This window comes from Oryctolagus cuniculus, unplaced genomic scaffold, assembly GCF_964237555.1.
Source record: "Oryctolagus cuniculus unplaced genomic scaffold, mOryCun1.1 SCAFFOLD_45, whole genome shotgun sequence".
Lineage (NCBI taxonomy): Eukaryota > Metazoa > Chordata > Mammalia > Lagomorpha > Leporidae > Oryctolagus > Oryctolagus cuniculus.
In genome coordinates, this window is record NW_027208356.1 from 446171 (window position 1) to 461253 (window position 15083).

Genomic DNA, 15083 nt, shown 5'->3' on the forward strand with positions numbered 1-15083 from the left:
TCTAAGCTTCAAACGCCTATTTGTTGTGTTTTTCTATTTCATAATGGCTACTCTGCCGAAACTCTTGTTTGTATGGCATCAGAATACAAAATTTGGGTAGGAAGAAGGCAAAACCAACTCAGACCCAGAAAACATTTAGGAAATTGCCGCTCACAAACCACATATCGGCTGAGGCACCCACAACAATGACAGCAAGCCAGAATTGGAGCAGGCCAACTGCTGTGCCCTGTTTGAAAAAGACCATTCCCCCGGTGCTCTGAACTCCATATTGCAGCCATAAAACCAAAGCTCACATCAGAAAATTCATTACAAACCATGATAAATAGGAAATCAGAGAAAAAAGCCAAAGAAATGCAAGAATCCATAATGACATTTGGCCTTATTAGTCACAAGGAAACCGGCGGTAGTTGGATTCATCCTCTGCTCCAGCTCACTGCCTGTGGAATTCTGACTGAATTAACCTGAAAATCGCAGTGAAACTCAGTTTGGAGGCAATTAATATCTGTCACCTCAGCCAAAGTGTTCCATTTTTTTTTCCAAAACACAAAAACTCACCTTGGTCATGTTACCTGTAGATTTCTAAGCTTCAAATGCCTATTTGTTGTGTTTTTTATTTCATAATAGCTACTCTGCCCAAACTCTTGTTTGTATGGCGTCAGAATACAAAATTTGGGAAGGAAGAAGGCAAAACCAACTCAGACCCAGAAAACATTTAGGAAATTGCCACTCAAGAAACCACAAATCGGCTGAGGATTCCAAAACAATGAAAGCAAGCCAGAATTGGGGCAGGCCAATTGCTGTGCCCTGTTTGAAAAAGAGCCTTCCTCGGGTGCCCTGAACTCCATATTGCAGCCTCAAAACCAAAGCTCACATCAGAAAATTCATTACAAACCATGATAAATAAGAAAAAGGAGAAAAAAGCCAAAGAAATGCAAGAATCTGTAATGTTATTGGGCTTGATTTAGTCACATGGAAGCCGGCTGTTTGCGGATTCATTCACCCCTCCAGTTGACTGCCTGTGGAATTCTGACTGAATTAACCTGAAAATCGCAGTGAAACTCAGTTTGGAGGCAATTAATATCTGTCACCTCAGCCAAAGTGTTCCATTTTATTTTCCAAAACACAAAAAATCACCTTGGTCGTGTTACCTGTAGATTTCTAAGCTTCAAATGCCTATTTGTTGTGTTTTTCATTTCATAATGGCTACTCTGCCCAAACTCTTGTTTGTTTGGTGTCAGAATACAAAATTTCAGAAGGAAGAAGGGAAAACCAACTCAGACCCAGAAAACATTTAGGAAATTGCCACTCAAGAAACCAAGTCAGCTGAGGCACCCAAAACCATGACAGCAAGCCAGAATTGGAGCAAGCCAACAGCTGTGCCCTGTTTGAAAAAGAACCTTCCTCTTCTGCCCAGAACTCAATATGCCAGCCTCAGAACCAAAGCTCACATCAGAGCATTCATTACAAACCATGATAAATAAGAAAAAGGAGAAAAAAGCCAAAGAAAAGCAAGAATCCATAATGATATAGGGCTTGATTTAGTCGCTAGGAAACCGGCTGTTCCAGGAATCATCCACCCCTCCAGCTGACTGCCTGTGGAATTCTGACAGAATTATCCTGAAAATCGCAGGGAAACTCAGTTTGGAGGCAATTAATATCTGGCACCTCAGCCAAAGTGTTCCATTTGATTTTGCAAAACACAAATCTCACCTTGGTCGTGTTACCTGTAGATTTCTAAGCTTCAAACCCCTTTTGTTGTGTTTTTTATTTCATAGTGGCTACTCTGCTGAAACTCTTGTTTGTATGGCATCAGAATACAAAATTTGGGAAGGAAGAAGGCAAAACCAACTCAGACCCCGAAACATTTAGGAAATTGCCGCTCAGAATACACAAATCAGCTGAGGCACCCAAAACAATGACAGCAAGCCAGAATTGGAGCAGGCCAACTTCTGTGCCCTGTTTGAAAAAGAGCCTTCCTCTTGCACCCTGAACTCCAGATTGCAGCCTCAAAACCAAAGCTCACATCAGAAAATTCATTACAAACCATGATAAAGAAGAAAAAGGAGAAAAAGCCAAAGAAATGCAAGAATCCATAATGATATTGGGCTTGATTCAGTCACAAGGAAACCGGCTGTTCCCCGATTCATCCACTCCTCCAGCTGACTGCCTGTGGAATTCTGACTGAATTAACCTGAAAATCGCAGTGAAACTCAGTTTGGAGGCAATTAATATCTGTCACCACAGCCAAAGTGTTCCATTTTATATTCCAAAACACAAAAACTCACCTTGGTCATGTTACCTGTAGATTTCTAAGCTTCAAATGCCTGTTTGTTTTGTGTTTCATTTCATAATGGCTACTCTCCCCAAACTCTTGTTTGTATGCCGTCAGAATACAAAATTTGGGAAGGAGGAAGGCAAAACCAACTCAGACCCAGAAAACATTTAGGAAATTGCCGCACAGAATCCACAAATCGGCTGAGGTACTCAAAACAATGACAGGAAGCCAGAAGTGGAGCAGGCCAACAGCTGTGCCCTGTTTGAAAAAGACCATTCCTCTGGTGCCCTGAACTCCATATTCAGCCACAAACCAAAGCTCACATCAGAAAATTCATTACAAACCATGATAAATAAGAAAACAGAGAAAAAAGCTAAAAAATGCAAGAATCCATAGTGACATTTGGCCTTATTAGTCACAAGGAAACCGGCTGTTCCCGGATTCATCCTCTGCTCCAGCTCACTGCCTGTGGAATTCTGACTGAATTCACCTGAAAATCCCAGTGAAACTCAGTTTGGAGCCAATTACTATCTGTCACCTCAGCCAAAGTGTTCCATTTGTTTTTCCAAAACACAAAAACTCACTTTGGTCAAGTTACCAGTAGATTTTGTAGGTTTAAACGCCTATTTCTTGTGTTTTTTATTTCATAATGGCTAATCTGCCCAAACTCTTGTTTGTGTGCCATCAGAATACATAATTTGGGAAGGAAGAAGGCAAAACCAACTCAGACCCCGAAACATTTAGGAAATTGCCGCTCAAGAAACCAAAAATCAGCTGAGGCACCCAAAACAATGACAGCAAGCCAGAATTGAAGCAGGCCAACAGCTGTGCCCTGTTTGAAAAAGACCATTCCTCTGGTGCCCTGAACTCCATATTGCAGCCTCAAAACCAAAGCTCACATCAGAAAATTCATTACAATCCATGATAAATAAGAAAACATAGAAAAAATCCAAAGAAATGCAAGAATCCATAATGACATTTGGCCTGAATAGTCACAAGGAAACCGGCTGTTCCCGGATTCATCCACACCTCCAGCTGACAGCCTGTGGAATTCTGACTGAATTAACCTGAAAATCGCAGTGAAACTCAGTTTGGAGGCAATTACTATCTGTCACCTCAACCAAAGTGTTCCATTTTTTTTTCCAAAACACAAAAACTCACCTTGGTAATGTTACCTGTAGATTTCTAAGCTTCAAATGCCTATGTGTTGTGGTTTTTATTTCATAATTGCTACTCTGTCCAAACTCTTGTTTGTGTTGCCTCAGAATACAAAATTAGGGAAGGAAGAAGGAAAAACCAACTCAGATGCACAAAACATTTAGGAAATTGCCGCTCAAGAAACCACAAATTAGCTGAGGTATCGAAAACAATGACAGCAAGCCAGAATTGGAGCAAGACAACAGCTGTGCCCTGATTGAAATAGAACCTTCCTCTTGTGCCATGAACTCCATATTGCAGCCTCAAAACCAAAGCTCACATCAGAAAATTCATTACAAACCATAAAAAATAAGAAAAATGATAAAAAGACAAAGAAATGGAAGAATCCATAATGATATTGGGCTTGATTTAGTCGCAAGGAAAGTGGCTGTTCCCAGATACATCCACCCCTCCAGCTGACAGCCTGTGGAATTCTGAGTGAATTAACCGGAGAAACACAGTGAAACTCAGTTTGGAGGCAATTAATATCTGTCACCTCAGCCAAAGTGTTCCATTTGATTTTCCAAAACACAAAAGCTCACCTTGGTCGTGTTACCTGTAGATTTCAAAGCTTCAAATGCCTATTTGTTGTGTTTTTATTTCATAATGGCTACTCTCCCCAAACTCTTGTTTGTATGGCATCAGAGTACAACATTTGGGAAGGAAGAAGGCAAACCCAATTCAGACCCAGAAAACATTTAGGAAATTGCCGCTCAAGAAACTAAAAGTCAGCTGAGGCACCCAAAAGAATGACAGCAAGCCAGAATTGGAGCAGGCCAACAGGTGTGCCCTGTTTGAAAAAGACCATTCCTCCGTTACCCTGAACTCCATATTGCAGCCTCAAAACCAAAGCTCACATCAGAAAATTCATTACAAACCATGATGAATAATGGAAATGTGAAAAAGCCAAAGAAATGCAAGAGTCCTTTGTGATACTTGGCGGGATTAGACAAAAGGAACCTGGCTGTTTCCAGTTTCATCCCCCCATCCACAGACTGACTTTGGACTTCTGATTGAATTCACCTCAAAATCCCACTCACATTCAATTTGGATGAATTAGTATCTCTCCCCTCAGCAGAAGGGTTCCATATCATTTTCCAAACCACAGAAACTCATCTTGGTCATGTTGCCTGTAGATTTCTAATCCTGAAAGGCCAATTTGCTGTGTTTTTTGTTTTCTTTCATAATGGCTACTCTGTCGACAATCTTGCTTGTATTGCATGAGAATACACAATTTGGGTATGAAGAAGGGAAAACCAACTCAGACCCAGAAAATATTCAGCAAACTGACCCTCAAGAAACCAAAAGTCAGCTGAGGCACCCAACAATGACAGCAAGCCAGAATTGGAGCAAGCCAACAACTGTGCCCCAATTGAAAAAGAACCATTCTCTTGTGCCCTGAACTCCATATTGCAGCCTCAAAACCAAAGCTCACATCAGAAAATTCATTACAAACCATGATAAATAAGGGAAATGTGAAAAAGCCAAAGAAATGCAAGAGTCCTTTGTGATATTTGGCTGGATTTAGACACAAGGAAACTGGCTGTTTCAGGATTCATCCCACCCTTAAACAGACTGACTTTGGAATTCTGATTGAATTCACCTCAAAATTGCACTCACACTCAATTTGGAGGAAATTAGTATCTGTCCCCTCGGCAGAAGGAGTCCAAGTCATTTTCCAAAACACAGAAACTCATCTTGATTGTGTTGCCTGTACAGTTCTAAACATGAAAGGCCAATTTGCTTTGTTTTTTTTTTTTTCTTTCATAATGGCTACTCTGTCAAAATCTTGCTTGTATTGCATCAGAATACAAAATTTGGGAATAAGAATGCAAAACTAACTCAGACCCAGAAAACATTTAGGATATTGCCACTCAAGAATCCACAAATCAGCTGAGGCACCCAAAACAATGACAGCAAGCCAGAATTGGAGCAGGCCAACAGCTGTGCCCTGATTGAAAAACAACCTTCCTCTGGTGCCCTGAACTAGATATGCCAGCTTAAAACCAAAGCTCACATCAGAAAACTCATTACAAACCATGATACATAAGAAAAATGTGAAAAAAAGCCAAAGAAACGCAAGAATCCATAATGATATTGGGCTTGATTTAGTCAAAAGGAAACCGGGTATTCCCAGATTCATCCACCCCTCCAGCTGACTGCCTGTGGAATTCTGACGGAATTATCCGGAAAATCGCAGGGAAACTCAGTTTGGAGGCAATTAATATCTGTCACCTCAGCCAAAGTGTCCCATTTTATTTTCCAAAACACAAAAACTCACCTTGGTCATGTTACCTGTAGATTTCTAAGCTTCAAATGCCTGTTTGTTTTGTGTTTCATTTCATAATGGCTACTCTCCCCAAACTCTTGTTTGTATGCCGTCAGAATACAAAATTTGGGAAGGAGGAAGGCAACACCAACTCAGACCCAGAAAACATTTAGGAAATTGCCGCACAGAATCCACAAATCGGCTGAGGTACTCAAAACAATGACAGGAAGCCAGAAGTGGAGCAGGCCAACAGCTGTGCCCTGTTTGAAAAAGACCATTCCTCTGGTGCCCTGAACTCCATATTCAGCCACAAACCAAAGCTCACATCAGAAAATTCATTACAAACCATGATAAATAAGAAAACAGAGAAAAAAGCCAAAAAATGCAAGAATCCATAGTGACATTTGGCCTTATTAGTCACAAGGAAACCGGCTGTTCCCGGATTCATCCTCTGCTCCAGCTCACTGCCTGTGGAATTCTGACTGAATTCACCTGAAAATCCCAGTGAAACTCAGTTTGGAGCCAATTACTATCTGTCACCTCAGCCAAAGTGTTCCATTTGTTTTTCCAAAACACAAAAACTCACTTTGGTCAAGTTACCAGTAGATTTTGTAGGTTTAAACGCCTATTTCTTGTGTTTTTTATTTCATAATGGCTAATCTGCCCAAACTCTTGTTTGTGTGCCATCAGAATACATAATTTGGGAAGGAAGAAGGCAAAACCAACTCAGACCCCGAAACATTTAAGAAATTGCCGCTCAAGAAACCAAAAATCAGCTGAGGCACCCAAAACAATGACAGCAAGCCAGAATTGAAGCAGGCCAACAGCTGTGCCCTGTTTGAAAAAGACCATTCCTCTGGTGCCCTGAACTCCATATTGCAGCCTCAAAACCAAAGCTCACATCAGAAAATTCATTACAATCCATGATAAATAAGAAAACATAGAAAAAATCCAAAGAAATGCAAGAATCCATAATGACATTTGGCCTGAATAGTCACAAGGAAACCGGCTGTTCCCGGATTCATCCACACCTCCAGCTGACAGCCTGTGGAATTCTGACTGAATTAACCTGAAAATCGCAGTGAAACTCAGTTTGGAGGCAATTACTATCTGTCACCTCAACCAAAGTGTTCCATTTTTTTTTCCAAAACACAAAAACTCACCTTGGTAATGTTACCTGTAGATTTCTAAGCTTCAAATGCCTATGTGTTGTGGTTTTTATTTCATAATTGCTACTCTGTCCAAACTCTTGTTTGTGTTGCCTCAGAATACAAAATTAGGGAAGGAAGAAGGAAAAACCAACTCAGATGCACAAAACATTTAGGAAATTGCCGCTCAAGAAACCACAAATTAGCTGAGGTATCGAAAACAATGACAGCAAGCCAGAATTGGAGCAAGACAACAGCTGTGCCCTGATTGAAATAGAACCTTCCTCTTGTGCCATGAACTCCATATTGCAGCCTCAAAACCAAAGCTCACATCAGAAAATTCATTACAAACCATAAAAAATAAGAAAAATGATAAAAAAGACAAAGAAATGGAAGAATCCATAATGATATTGGGCTTGATTTAGTCGCAAGGAAAGTGGCTGTTCCCAGATACATCCACCCCTCCAGCTGACAGCCTGTGGAATTCTGAGTGAATTAACCGGAGAAACACAGTGAAACTCAGTTTGGAGGCAATTAATATCTGTCACCTCAGCCAAAGTGTTCCATTTGATTTTCCAAAACACAAAAGCTCACCTTGGTCGTGTTACCTGTAGATTTCAAAGCTTCAAATGCCTATTTGTTGTGTTTTTATTTCATAATGGCTACTCTCCCCAAACTCTTGTTTGTATGGCATCAGAGTACAACATTTGGGAAGGAAGAAGGCAAACCCAATTCAGACCCAGAAAACATTTAGGAAATTGCCGCTCAAGAAACTAAAAGTCAGCTGAGGCACCCAAAAGAATGACAGCAAGCCAGAATTGGAGCAGGCCAACAGGTGTGCCCTGTTTGAAAAAGACCATTCCTCCGTTACCCTGAACTCCATATTGCAGCCTCAAAACCAAAGCTCACATCAGAAAATTCATTACAAACCATGATGAATAATGGAAATGTGAAAAAGCCAAAGAAATGCAAGAGTCCTTTGTGATACTTGGCGGGATTAGACAAAAGGAACCTGGCTGTTTCCAGTTTCATCCCCCCATCCACAGACTGACTTTGGACTTCTGATTGAATTCACCTCAAAATCCCACTCACATTCAATTTGGATGAATTAGTATCTCTCCCCTCAGCAGAAGGGTTCCATATCATTTTCCAAACCACAGAAACTCATCTTGGTCATGTTGCCTGTAGATTTCTAATCCTGAAAGGCCAATTTGCTGTGTTTTTTGTTTTCTTTCATAATGGCTACTCTGTCGACAATCTTGCTTGTATTGCATGAGAATACACAATTTGGGTATGAAGAAGGGAAAACCAACTCAGACCCAGAAAATATTCAGCAAACTGACCCTCAAGAAACCAAAAGTCAGCTGAGGCACCCAACAATGACAGCAAGCCAGAATTGGAGCAAGCCAACAACTGTGCCCCAATTGAAAAAGAACCATTCTCTTGTGCCCTGAACTCCATATTGCAGCCTCAAAACCAAAGCTCACATCAGAAAATTCATTACAAACCATGATAAATAAGGGAAATGTGAAAAAGCCAAAGAAATGCAAGAGTCCTTTGTGATATTTGGCTGGATTTAGACACAAGGAAACTGGCTGTTTCAGGATTCATCCCACCCTTAAACAGACTGACTTTGGAATTCTGATTGAATTCACCTCAAAATTGCACTCACACTCAATTTGGAGGAAATTAGTATCTGTCCCCTCGGCAGAAGGAGTCCAAGTCATTTTCCAAAACACAGAAACTCATCTTGATTGTGTTGCCTGTACAGTTCTAAACATGAAAGGCCAATTTGCTTTGTTTTTTTTTTTTTTTCTTTCATAATGGCTACTCTGTCAAAATCTTGCTTGTATTGCATCAGAATACAAAATTTGGGAATAAGAATGCAAAACTAACTCAGACCCAGAAAACATTTAGGATATTGCCACTCAAGAATCCACAAATCAGCTGAGGCACCCAAAACAATGACAGCAAGCCAGAATTGGAGCAGGCCAACAGCTGTGCCCTGATTGAAAAACAACCTTCCTCTGGTGCCCTGAACTGAATATGCCAGCTTAAAACCAAAGCTCACATCAGAAAACTCATTACAAACCATGATACATAAGAAAAATGTGAAAAAAAGCCAAAGAAACGCAAGAATCCATAATGATATTGGGCTTGATTTAGTCAAAAGGAAACCGGGTATTCCCAGATTCATCCACCCCTCCAGCTGACTGCCTGTGGAATTCTGACGGAATTATCCGGAAAATCGCAGGGAAACTCAGTTTGGAGGCAATTAATATCTGTCACCTCAGCCAAAGTGTCCCATTTTATTTTCCAAAACACAAAAACTCACCTTGGTCGTATTACCTGTGGATTTCTAAGCTTCAAACGCCTATTTATTGTGTTTTTTTTTTATGGCAAAATGGCAAGTCTGTCCAAACTCTTTTTTGTATTGGGTCAGAATACAAAATTTTGGAAGGAAGAAGGAAAACCAACTCAGACGAACAAAACATTTAGGAAATTGATGCTCAAGAAACCTCAAATCGGCGGAGGCAACCAAAAAAATGACAGTAAGCCAGAATTGGAGTAACCCAGCAGCTGTGCCCTGATTGAATAAGAACCTTCCTCTTGTGCCCTGAACTCCATATGCCAGCCTCAAAACCGAAGCTCACATCAGAAAATTCATTACAAACCATGATAAATCAGAAAAATGAGACAAAAGCCAAAGAAATGCAAGAATCCATAATGATGTTGGAATGGATTTAGTTTTAAGGAAACTGGCTGTTCCCAGATTCATCCACCCCTCCAGCTGACTGCCTGTGGAATTCTGACTGAATTAACCGGAAAATCGCAGTGAAACTCAGTTTGGAGGCAATTAATATATGTCACCTCAGCCAAACTGTTCCATTTGATTTTCCAAAACACAAAAACTCACCTTGGTCATGTTACCTCTGGATTTCTAAGCTTCAAAACCAATTTGTTGTGTTTTTTATTTCATAATGGCCACTCTGCCAAACTCTTGTTTGTATTGCGTCAGAATACTAAATTTGGGAAGGAAGAAGGCAAAACCAACTCAGACCCAGAAAACTTTTAAGAAATTGCTGCTCAAAAAACCTCAAATTGGCGGAGGCACCCAAAACAATGACAGCAAGCCAGAATTGGAGCAGGCCAACAGCTGTGCTCTGTTTGAAAAACACCGTTCCCCCGGTGCCCTGAACTCCATATTACAGCCTCAAAAACAAAGCTCACATCAGAAAATTCATTACAAACCATGATAAATAAGAAAAATGAGAAAAAAGCCAAAGAAATCAAGAATCCATAATGATATTGGGCTTCATTTAGTCGCAAGAAAACGGGCTGTTCCCGGATTCATCCACCCCTCCAGCTGACTGCCTGTGGAATTCTGACTGAATTAACCTGAAAATCGCAGTGAAACTCAGTTTGGAGGCAATTAATATCTGTCACCTCAGCCAAAGTGTTCCATTTTATTTTCCAAAACACAAAAACTCACCTTTGTTGTGTTACCTGTAGATTTCTAAGCTTCAAAAGCCTATTTGTGGTGTTTTTTATTTCATAATGGCTACCCTGCCGAAACTCTTGTTTGCATGGCGTCAGAATACAAAATTTGGGAAGGAAGAAGGCAAAACCAACTCAGACCCAGAAAACATTTAGGAAATTGCCGCTCAAGAAACCACAAATCGGCTGAGGCACTCAAAACAATGACAGCAAGCCAGAATTGGTGCAGGCAAACAGCTGTGCCCTGTTTGAAAAAGACCATTCCTCCGGTGCCCTGAACTCCATATTGCAGCCTCAAAACCAAAGCTCACATCAGAAAATTCATTACAAAGCATGCTATATCAGAAAAAGGAGAAAAAAGCCAAAGAAATGCAAGAATCCATAATGATATTGGGCTTGATTTAGTCGCAAGGAAATTGGCTGTTCCCAGATTCATCCACCCCTCCAGCTGATGCCTGTGGGATTATGACTGAATTAACCGGAAAATCGCAGTGAACCTCAGTTTGGAGGCAATTAATATCTGTCACCTCAGCCAAAGTGTTCCATTTGATTTTTCAAAACACAAAAACTCACCTTGGTCGTGAACCTGTAGATTTCTAAGCTTCAAACGCCTATTTGTTGTGTTTTTTATTTCATAATCGCTACTCTGTCTGAACTCATGTTTGTATTGCGTCACAATACAAAATTTGGGAAGGAAGAAGGTAAAAACCTCTCAGACCCATAAAACATTTAGGAAATTGCCGCTCAAGAAACCAAAAGTCAGCTGAGGCACCCAAAACAATGACAGCAAGGCAGACTTGGAGCAAGTCAACAGCTGTGCCCTTTTTGAAAAATAAACTTCCTCTTGTGCCCTGAACTCAATATTGCAACCTCAAAACCAAAGCCTGTGGAATTATGACTGAATTAACCTGAAAATCGCAGTGAACCTCAGTTTGGAGGCAATTAATATCTGTCACCTCAGCCAAAGTGTTCCATTTTATTTTCCAAAATCAAAAACTCACCTTGGTCTCGTTACGAGTAGACTTATAAGCTTCAAACGCCTATTTGTTGTGTTTTTTATTTCATAATGGCTGCTCTGTCCAAACTCTTGTTTGTAATGCGACAGAATACAAAATTTTGGAAGGAAGAAGGCAAAACCAACTCAGACCCAGAAAACATTTAGGAAATTGCCACTCAACAAACCAAAATTGAGCTGAGGCATGCAAAACAATGACAGCAAGCCAGAATTGGAGCAAGCCAAGAGCTGTGCCCTGTTTAAAAAAAAAAAACCTTCCTCTTGTGCCCTAAACTCCATATTGCAGCCTCAAAACCAAATCTCACATCAGAAAATTCATTACAAAGCAGGATAAATCAAAAAATGAGAAAAATGCCAAAGAAATACAGGAGACCTTTCTGATATTGGGCTGGATTTAGTCGCAAGGAAACCGGCTGCTCCCAGATTCATCCACCCCTCCTGCTGACTGCCTGTGGAATTCTCACTGAATTAACCTGAAAATCGCAGTCAAACTCAGTTTGGAGGCCATTAATATCTGTGACCTCAACAAAGTGTTCCATTTTATTTTCCAAAACACAAATACTCACCTTGGTCGTGTTTCGAGTAGACTTATAAGCTTCAAACGCCTATTTGTTGTGTTTTTTATTTCATAATGACTGCTCTGTCCAAACTCTTGTTTATATTCCATCAGAATACAAAATTTGGGAAGGAAGAAGGCAAAACCAATTCACACCCTGAAAACATTTAGGACATTGTGGCTCAAGAAACCACAAATCGGCTGAGGCACCCAAAACAATGACAGCAAGCCAGAATTGGAGCAAGCCAACATCTGTACCCTGTTTGAAAAAGACCATTCCTCCGGTGCCCTGAACGCCATATTGCCGCCTCAAAACCAAAGCTCACATCAGAAAATTTATTACAAACCATGATAAATAAGAAAAAGGAGAAAAAAGCCAAAGAAATGCAAGAATCAAGAATGATATTGGGCTTGATTTAGTCGCAAGGAAACCGGCTGTTCCCGGATTCATCCACCCCTACAGCTGACTGCCTGTGGACTTCTGACTGAATTCACCTGAAAATCGCAGTGAAACTCAGTTTGGAGGCTATTAATATCTGTGACCTCAACAAAGTGTTCCATTTTATTTTCCAAAACACAAAAACTCACCTTGGTCGTGTTACCTGTATTTTTCTAAGCTTCAAACGCCTTTTTGTTGTGTTTTTTATTTCATAAATGCTACTCTGCCCAAACTCTTGTTTGTATTGCGTCAGAATACAACATTTGGGAAGGAAGAAGGCAAAACCAACTCAGACCCAGAAAACCTTTAGGAAATTGCCGCTCAAGAAACCACAAATCGGCTGAGGCACTCAAAACAATGACAGCAAGCCAGAATTGGAGCAGCACAACAGCTGTGCCCTGTTTGAAAAAGACCATACCTCTGGTGCCCTGAACTCCATATTGCAGACTCAAAACCAAAGCTGACATCAGAAAATTCATTACAAACCATGATAAATAAGAAAAATGAGAAAAAAGCCAAAGAAATGCAAGAATCCATAATGACATTGGGCTTGATTCAGTTGCAAGGAAACGGGCTGTTCCCGGATTCATCCATCGCTCCAGCTGACTGCCTGTGGAATTCTGACTGAATTAACCTGAAAATCGCAGTGAAACTCAGTTTAGAGGCAATTAATATCTGTCACCTCAGCCAAAGTGTTCCATTTGATTTTCCAAAACACAAAAACTCACCTTGGTTGTGTTACCTGTAGATTTCTAAGCTTCAAACGCCTATGTGTTGTGTTTTTTATTTCATAATGGCTACTCTGCCCAAACTTTTGTTTCTATTGCGTCAGATTACAAAATTTGGGAAGGAAGAAGGCAAAACCAACTCAGACCCAGAAAACATTTAGGAAATTGCCGCTCAAGAAACAAAGGGCCGCTGAGGAAGCCAAAACCTTGAAAGCAAGACAGAATTGGAGCAAGCCAACAGCTGTGCCCTGATTGAAAAAGACCATTCCTCCGGTGTCCTGAACTCGATATTGCAACCTCAAAACCAAACCTCAGATCAGAAAATTCATTACAAATCATGATAAATAAGAAAAATCAGAAAAAATCCAAAGAAATGCAGGAGTTCTTAGTGATATTGGGCTTGATTTATTCCCTTGTTAATGGCTGTTTCCAGATTCTTCTATACCTCCCAGCTGAGTGTCTGTGGTTTCTGCTGAATTAAAATGAAATTCGCTGTGAAACTCGGTTTGGAGGCAATTAATATCTGTCACCTCAGCAAAAGTGTTCCATGTCTTTTTCCAAAACACAAAATCTCACCTTGGTCATGTTACCTGTAGCTTTCAAAAGCCTATTTGATGTGTTTTTTATTTCATAATGTCTATTCTGTCCAAACTCTTGTTTGTATTGTGTCACAATACAAAATTTGGGAAGTAAGAGGACAAAACCATCTGAGACTCAGAAAACGTTTAGGAAATTGCCACTCAAGAAACCTCAAATCGGCGGAGGCACCCAAAACAATGACAGCAAGCCAGAATTGGAGCAAGCCAGCAGCTGTGCCCTGATTGAAAAAGACCATTCCTCCGGTGCCCTGATCTCCATATTGCAGCCTCAAAACCAAAGCTCACATCAGAAAATTCATTACAAACCTTCATACATAAGAAAAATGAGAAAATACCCAAAAATGCAAGAATCCAGAATGATATTGGGCTGGATTTCTTCGCAAGGAAACCGGCTGTTCCCGGATTCATCCAACCCTGCAGCTGACTGCCTGTGGAATTCTGACTGAATTAACCTGAAAATCGCAGTGAAACTCAGTTTGGAAGCAATTAATAACTGTCACCTCAGCTAAAGTGTTCCACTTTATTTTCTAAAACACAAAAACTCACCTCGGTCGTGTTACCTGTAGATTTCTAAGCTTCAAATGCCTATTTGTTGTTTTTTTTGTTTCATAATGGCTACTCTGCCCAAACTCTTGTTTGTATTTGGGCAGAATACAAATATTGGGAAGGAAGAAAGCAAAACCAACTCAGACCCAGAAAACATTTAGGAAATTGCCGCTCAAGCAACAAAGGGCCGCTGAGGAACCCAAATCTTTGAAAGCAAGACAGAATTGGAGCAAGCCAACAGCTGTGCCCTGATTGAAAAAGACCATTCCTCCGGTGTCCTGAACTCGATATTGCAACCTCAAAACCAAACCTCAGATCAGAAAATTCATTACAAACCATGATAAAAAAGAAAAATCAGAAAAAATCCAAAGAAATGCAGGAGTTCTTAGTGATATTGGGCTTGATTTATTCCCTTGTTAATGGCTGTTTCCAGATTCTTCTACACCTCCCAGCTGAGTGTCTGTGGTTTCTGACTGAATTAAAATGAAATTCGCTGTGAAACTCGGTTTGGAGGCAATTAATATCTGTCACCTCAGCAAAAGTGTTCCATGTCTTTTTACAAAACACAAAATCTCACCTTGGTCGTGTTACCTGTAGCTTTCAAAAGCCTATTTGATGTGTTTTTTATTTCATAATGTCTACTCTGTCCAAAGTCTTGTTTGTATGCCTCAGAAAAGAAAATTTGGGAAGGAAGACGGCAAAACCAACTCAGACCCAGAAAACATTTAGGAAATTGCCACTCAAGAAACCGAAAGTCAGCTGAGGCACCCAAATAAATGGCAGCAAGCCAGAATTGGAGCAGGCCAACAGCTG